Here is a 7,589-nt window from a genome sequence, read left to right as displayed (position 1 = left end):
GCTCAGTCAGTAGAACATGCAACTCTTGATCTCAGGGTCATGAATTTGAACCCCACATTGGGCTTAGAGATTATTTATTAAAAATAAAGGAAAAAAAGGGCACCTGGGTGGCTCAGTGGTTGAGCATCTGCCTTTGGTTTGGGTTGTGATCCTGGGGTCCTGGAATCAAGTCTTGCACTGGGCTCCCTGCAGGGAGCCTGCATTTTCCTCTGCTTGTGTCTCTCCTTGTGTCTCTGACTCTCTCTCTGTGTCTTTCATGAATAAATAAAATGTTTTTAAAAATAAATAATAAAATAGACAGTATGGTATTGGTATAGAGATAAACATATAAATCAATGGAATAAGGGTGCCTGGGTGGCTCAGTCAGTTGAGTGTCTGACTCTTGATCTCAGGGTCATGAGTTCAAGCCCAGTGTATGGAGTCTACTTAGAAAAGGGAGGGGGGTGCCTAGTGGCTCAGTCGGTTAAGTGTCTTCCTTCAGCTCAGGTCATTATGATGCTGGGGTCCTGAGATGGAGTCCCACATCGGGCTCCCTGCTCAGCAGGGTGTCTGCTTCTCCTCTCTCTCTTCCCATCCCCTCTGCTTGTGTTTTCTCTCTCTCAAATAAATAAATTAAATCTTTGGGAAAAAAAGATTCCAATTAATGGAATAAAATATGTAATTCAGAAACAGATGAACGTATATGTGGTCATTTGATGTTTTGCAAAGGTGGTAAGGCAATTTTTCAACAGGAGAAAGGATGATCTTCAACAAATGGTGCTGACACAATTAGCTAGCCATATGCCAAAAAAGTGAACTGTATACAAAAATTAACACAAATGGATCATAGACCTAAATGTTAAAGTTGAAACTATAAGACTTAGAGGAGAAACAGAAAATTTTGGGGACCCTGATTTTGATGATTTTTTTTAAGGTTTTATTTATTTATTCATGAGAGACACAGAGAGAGGCAGAGACCCAGGCAGAGGGAGAAGCAGGCTCCATGCAGGGAGTCCGATGCAGGACTCGATCCTGGTACTCGATCCCGGGACTCCAGGATCACACCCTGGGCCAAAGAGAAGCACTCAACCACTGAGCCACCCAGGCGTCCCATAATGAAGATTTCTTATATAGGACACAAAAAGACAAACTATAAAAAAAAAAAATCAAAAATTGAACTTCATCAAGATTTTAAACTTTCGGGATCCCTGGGTGGCGCAGCGGTTTGGCGCCTGCCTTTGGCCCAGGGCGCGATCCTGGAGACCCAGGATCGAATCCCACATCAGGCTCCCGGTGCATGGAGCCTGCTTCTCCCTCTGCCTGTGTCTCTGCCTCTCTCTCTCTCTCTGTGACTATCATAAATAAATAAAAATTTAAAAAAAAATTAAAAAAAAAAAGATTTTAAACTTTCACCCTTCTAACAATACTGATTAAAAAGAAGTTAAGACAAGTCACAGACCAAGGGAAATATTTTGCAAAATATATATCTGACAAAGGACTTGAATCTGAAGTAACTATCTGTTACAAACTCAATAATAATAAGATAAACAATCTAATTTTTAATAGACAAAAAATAGGAATAGGGGCATCTGGCTGACCCATAGCAGGTGGAGCATACAACTCTCAATCTCAGGGTTGTGACTTTGAGCCCCACATTGGGTGTAGAGATGACTTAAAAATAAAATCCTTTGGGATGCCTGGGTGGCTCAGCGGTTGAGCATCTGCTTCTCTGTGTGTCTCTTATGAGTAAATTAAAAATTAAATTAAATTTTAAAAATAAAATATTTCCTTTTTAAAAAAAAAAAGATTTTATTTATTTACTCATGAAAGGCACAGAAAGAGAGGCAGAAACATAGGCAAAAGGAGAAGTAGGCCCCCTGTGAGAGACCGATGTCGGACTCGATCCCAGGACCCTGGAATCACACCCTGAGCCAAAGGCCGGTGCTCAACCACTGAGCCACCCAGGTGTCCCGCTTAAAAATAAAATCCTTAAAAAAAAATTGGAACATACATTTCACCAAATATTCTGGCTGGACTTTAGGATCACAGACCTGGGTTCAAATGGTGGCTTTACCACTTTCAGGCTGTGTGACATTAAATAGGTCACTTCACCTCTGTGGGCTTCATTTTTCTCATCAGCAAAATGGAGAAACTAATAACTAAATAGTAGGCAGTCAAGAAAGATGCCTGCTTGGCTCAGCAGTTGAGTGTGTGCCTTTGGCTCAGGCCGTGATCCCGGGGTTTTGGGATTGAACCTCACATCAGGCTCCCTACATGGAGCCTGCTTCTCCCTCTGTCTGTGTCTCTGCGTGTCTCTCATGAATAAATAAATAAAATCTTTTTTTAGGGCAGCCCAGGTGGCTCAGCAGTTTAGCGCTGCCTTCAGCTCAGGGCCTGATCCTGGAGACCTGGGATCAAGTCCCATGTCGGGCTCCCTGCATGGAGCTTCCTTCTCCCTCTGCCTGTGTCTCTCCCTCTCTCTCTCCCTGTGTCTCTCATGAATAAATAAAATCTTTAAAAAAAATATATATATATATATATATATTTTTTAAAGTAGGCGGTCATGAAGATTAACCATACTATTCCTAACTTATTTAGATACTTAAGAAATGCCAGATGTCTTTTTCTTCCCTTTCAAATCCAGATAGGTTTAGTTACTGTATTTTAAGCCTGGGGAAAAGTCATCATTGTGTTTAAGCAAGCTAAAGAGGTTGAGACAGAGAAATCTGTCCAAAATAGGGCATTGGAGCTGCTGCTGGAGCTGCAGGGCAGAGACATGCAGAGGTAGTCGTGGGGACCGACCGGAAACTGAGAGCAAGAATAATAGTATCAGGGCAGGAAAACCAGAGGCTGCCCAAGCAGATCTGAGGCAGGATGAGTATCTGTGGTGGGGTTGCATGGGCTTGTCACATGTTGTGTTTACTTAGGTAGGTGGGGTCTTACCTACAAGGCAGGCTGGGCCAGACTAGGCCAGAGGGAGATGTGCACTGGGCTGGCCCCTTGGAGGGAGTTAAAGCAGTCTGGGGGCCGCTGAACCGATCACAGAAAGCATACCCTTGAACCGGGATGATAGCCAAAAAGGACCAAGGGCAAGCCTGGCTTCCACGTGCAGTTCAGAAGTGGCTACTGATCTGAAGAAACATCATCTACCCTTGGGCCTCGTTTGCTTCCAAACCCACTCTTGAAAGACATTCCTCTGGGGTGTGAGTGTCAGGAAGGGATGGGCATTTCCAGGGCTTCAGCTTGGTTCTGGCTGGGAGCAGATGGAAGGCAAGCTGCTCAGTCCCGGGCCTCCCCACTGCCTGGGAGGCCAGCATTTGGTGACCCTGCCTGCAAAGGAGGCATCAAAACAGCCAGGTGGGTCTGGAAGGGGTGACAGACATATCAAAGACATTAAAGGCCCACCTAAACTCCATGGGCTTAGTGAAGCCTGGCTTTTGACTTATTTTAACTTCTTTTTGCCATCCTCTATGGTCTCTGTCTCCCCCAAGACCTGACAGACACTCAGGGCAGAGTGTGACACCCTAAGCCCAGATTCACCTTATCCCACTCCTGCTAGTCTTCTGGAAAATGGCCTACCAAAGGCAAAGGCTGCATTTCAGAGGTTCTCGTGTCCTGGATACAGTGATGACATCTGCAGCTTTGAACTTGAGCCCCCCCGTAAATTTGCCCAGGGACCCAGGGACACCCCAGTAAGAACGACCCTACTGACCCCTCAGCCCCACTCCCTGAGAGACTCTTGGATCTAGACACCTGTACACTGTCAGGTGATACCTCACCCCTTTAAGGGCAACAAACAGCACCACCAGCCCCTAATTTCTGGTCTTGCTCGAGAGGGGACTGTCCCACACAGGACCAGGAAAGACTTGGCTCATTCCCTATTCATTCATCAGCACTGATTCCCAGTCTCACCCTAATTGGTGGAGACGGGATCCTTGGGTGGCTCAGCAGTTTAGTGCCTGCCTTCGCCCAAGGGTGTGATCCTGGAGTCTCGAGATCGAGTCCCACATCGGGTTCCCTGCATGGAGCCTGGTTCTCCCTCTGCCTATGTCTCTGCCTCCCTCTCTCTGTGTCTCTTATGAATAAATAAATAAAATCTAAAAAAAAAATTGGTGGAGACAGACAGGCAGGGAAAAACTGCCCTGGGTGTGACATCAGACCTCTTTGCTGCTGGGCACAGTGGAAAAAAAGCTGACCAACCTGGGGCATGGGGAGTGGGTTAGGAAGCTTTGTAGGGAAAGGAGACTTTGGATCTAGTACAACACATATATATTAACTGGTCTTTCCCATATAGAGGAGAGAGAAATGCATCACTGGGCCAGGCCTGGTGAAATGAAATTGCCCTCTCCTGGGAGAAGGTTGTGGGAGAAGGAAGTAGGGAAGCAAAGGCAGTTGCGGAGCTGGAGGGGCTGGCTCGAGTCAGGACATGGAAGATCCTCTCAGTCAGCTTCAAGCTGTTGAAATTTATCTTGAGGGAAATGGAGCCATTAAGAGTTTTCATTTTCTGTAAAAGGGAAGGCACTTCACCTCCATGGTCTTCCTCCCCAAAACCCACAGCCCAAATCTAAGCATGAGAAAAATACCAGACAGAAAAAACCCAAATTAGAGGAATATTTTATAAAATACCTAACCAGTACGCCTCAAAACTGTCAAAGTCAGCAAAAACAAGTCTGAGAAACCGTCAGACCAGAGGTTAAGGAAACATGACAATTGTATGCAAACGGGTATCCCAGAAGAGGTTCTGGAACAGATTAGGAACATTAGGGAAAAATGAGTAAAAGCCAAAGAAAGTGCAAGGTTTAGTTAATGGTAATAGAGCATACATCCATATGGTAGAATATTGTTCAACCATAAAAATGCATAACAAAAAATTTAAAAAGCATAATGTACTGTGTTACGCATTACATGGATGGATTTCGAAAACTGGCTAAGTAGAAATAGACACAGGAGACACAAAGACCACATCTTTATGAGTCCATTTGTATCAAATCGCCAGGATAGGCTACTCTACAGAGAGAGAGGAAGATTACTGGTTGCCAGGTGCTGGAGGATGAGGAGGGTGGGAAGGAAAGGGGAGGGACTGCTGATGGGTGTGTGTGTGTGTATACACACACACACACGGATACACACTTTTAAGAAGAGCCAGGGAGTTAAGTGCTGATAGGAGCTTGTAATAGGGAAAGGCCACAGGGAGAAAACTTAGGGATGTTTGTGGGAGGGAAGAGGCAATCACTCAGATGGGGTATGTTAGTTTCCTGCTAGGGCTGCAACAAATAACCACAAGCTTAGTGGCTTAAGACACAACTTTATTAGGTAGGATCCTAGAAGTCAGAAGTCCACAATGGTTTTCACTGGGTTCAAATCCCCAGTAGGGCTGCCCTTTGTAGTGGCTCTTGCCTTTCCAGCTTCCACAGACCACTGCATTCCTTGGGATATGGCCCTGTCTTCCATCTTCAAAGCCAGCAGCCATGTTTAACACCTTCACCTCCTTTGACCCTCCTGACTTAACCCTTTGACATTGCAGGTCACTTTTGATGACACTGGGCCCACATACCTCAATAATCCAGAACAACCCTCCCCCCAATTCAGTCACTGATTTAATCACTTCTTTAAAATCTCTTTTGCTTCTTAAGGTCCCATCTTCACCGATTCTGTTAAGGACATGCCATATTTGGGGGGGGGGGTCATTATTCTGCCTACAGTGTGTCATCAAAGAGATTGGGACACCTGTGTGGCTCAATGAGTTCCGTGTCCAACTCTTCATTTCAGCTCAGGCCATGAGCTCAGGGTAGCGAGACCAAGCCCCACATCAGGCTCTGTATCAGGCTCTCCCTCTGGGCACCTGACTGGCTCAGTGGTTGAGTCCGCCTTCAGCTCAGGTTGTGATCCTGGGGTGCTGGGATCCAATCCTGTCAGGCTCTCTGCAGGGAGCCTGCTTCTCCCTCTGCCTATGTCTCTCATGAATATTTTTTCTTAAAGGTTTTATTTATTCATGAGCGACACAGAGAGAGGTAGAGACAGGCAGAGGGAGAAGCAGGCTTCCTGTGGTGAGCCCAATGTGGAATTCAATCCCAGGATTCCTGGGTCATGACTTGAGCTGAAGGCAGACAAGCCACCCTGGGGTCCCAATAAAGAAAATCTTAAAAAAAAAAAAAAATTCTCTCTCCTCCCTCTGCTCCTTCCCACCTCTCAATCTCTCAAAATAAAAAAAGGCGGCAGGGATCCCTGGGTGGCACAGCGGTTTAGCGCCTGCCTTTGGCCCAGGGCGCGATCCTGGAGACCCGGGATCGAATCCCACGTCGGGCTCCCGGTGCATGGAGCCTGCTTCTCCCTCTGCCTGTGTCTCTGCCTCTCTCTCTCTCTCTCTCTGTGACTATCATAAATAAATAAAAATTAAAAAAAAAAAAAGTTAAAAAAAAGGCAGGGGGGTGGATCCCTGGGTGGCTCAGCGATTTAGCACCTGCCTTCGGCCCGGGGCATGATCCCAGAGTCCCGGGATCGAGTCCCACATCGGGCTCCCTGTGTGGAGCCTGCTTCTCCCTCTGCCTTATCTCTGCCTCTTTCTGTGTGTCTCTCATGAATAAATTCTTTAAAAGAAAAAGGGTGAACCCAGGAGGACGCTGTGAGGGGAAGATGGGAGTCCGTTCTGGCCAGGTGGAGGCCCCAGGTGCTGGTGGCAGTCTCAAGGGAACTGCTACCTATTCACCAAACACTAAGCCCCTCCCACAAGCCAGTCATTGGGGTTATAAAGGTGGCAGCTGTACTGCTTTTCCTTTCTTGTTTCTGAAATCAGGATGCACCTTTTAATCATTGACATCTCGTAAATGTAATTGGCAGGGTTTTCTTCCTCAATGACACATAAAGAGTTCTTACAACTGAAGGGATCTTGGAGTCGGTGAAACCCAAGTCTGGACTGGCACTAGCACAGACCTAATTATCACAGAAGTTGGAGACCTTGCTGGAGTACCAAGTATCCCCACCCTGTCCTTGTCTTTCCTACTTCCCAGTCTGGCTCCTTCCACCTGGGGCTCTGGTGCTCCACAGTCCTGTAACAGACTCCAGCGGAGCCCTGGCCACACCTGTTCACCTCTGCCACCACCGCAGGATTTGGGAAGAGGCCCCTCGCTTGAGGTGGAACCCAATCACAGGAGTCCCACCCGATGGTTTTCCACTCATCCACACATTGGAATCACCTGGAAGCTTTTCAAAGTCCCAACCACCAAGCCACTACCTAGATCAATTCATTCAGAACATGAGGAGTAATTTTACAGCCCTGCTGAGACACCAATGGACAGTCGAGGTAGAAATGTGGAGGACTCCCCCTAACCTGGTGCATGAGAGAAGAGGCATAAGGCAAAACTGGTTAGAGGTGGGAGGTCCAGGTTCAATGATACCTGTCTCCTTCCCGACCCCACTCTTCAGAATCTGAATTCCTGGAAGTGGATCAGCTCCCTAGTTATTGAGAGTTCCTTCAAAGCACTAGCCTCATACCAGGCACACCACGAGAGCCCAGGGAATGGAAGCTTCAGGGCCTCAAAGGTGCCAAGAAAGGTCTGGGCAAGAAACCCATGGGGTCAAGTCATGCTCAGATTGCTGTGTGAGCTCCAGGG

Source organism: Canis lupus, chromosome 6 (assembly GCF_003254725.2).
Source record: "Canis lupus dingo isolate Sandy chromosome 6, ASM325472v2, whole genome shotgun sequence".
Lineage (NCBI taxonomy): Eukaryota > Metazoa > Chordata > Mammalia > Carnivora > Canidae > Canis > Canis lupus.
This window is presented reverse-complemented; position numbering follows the sequence as displayed.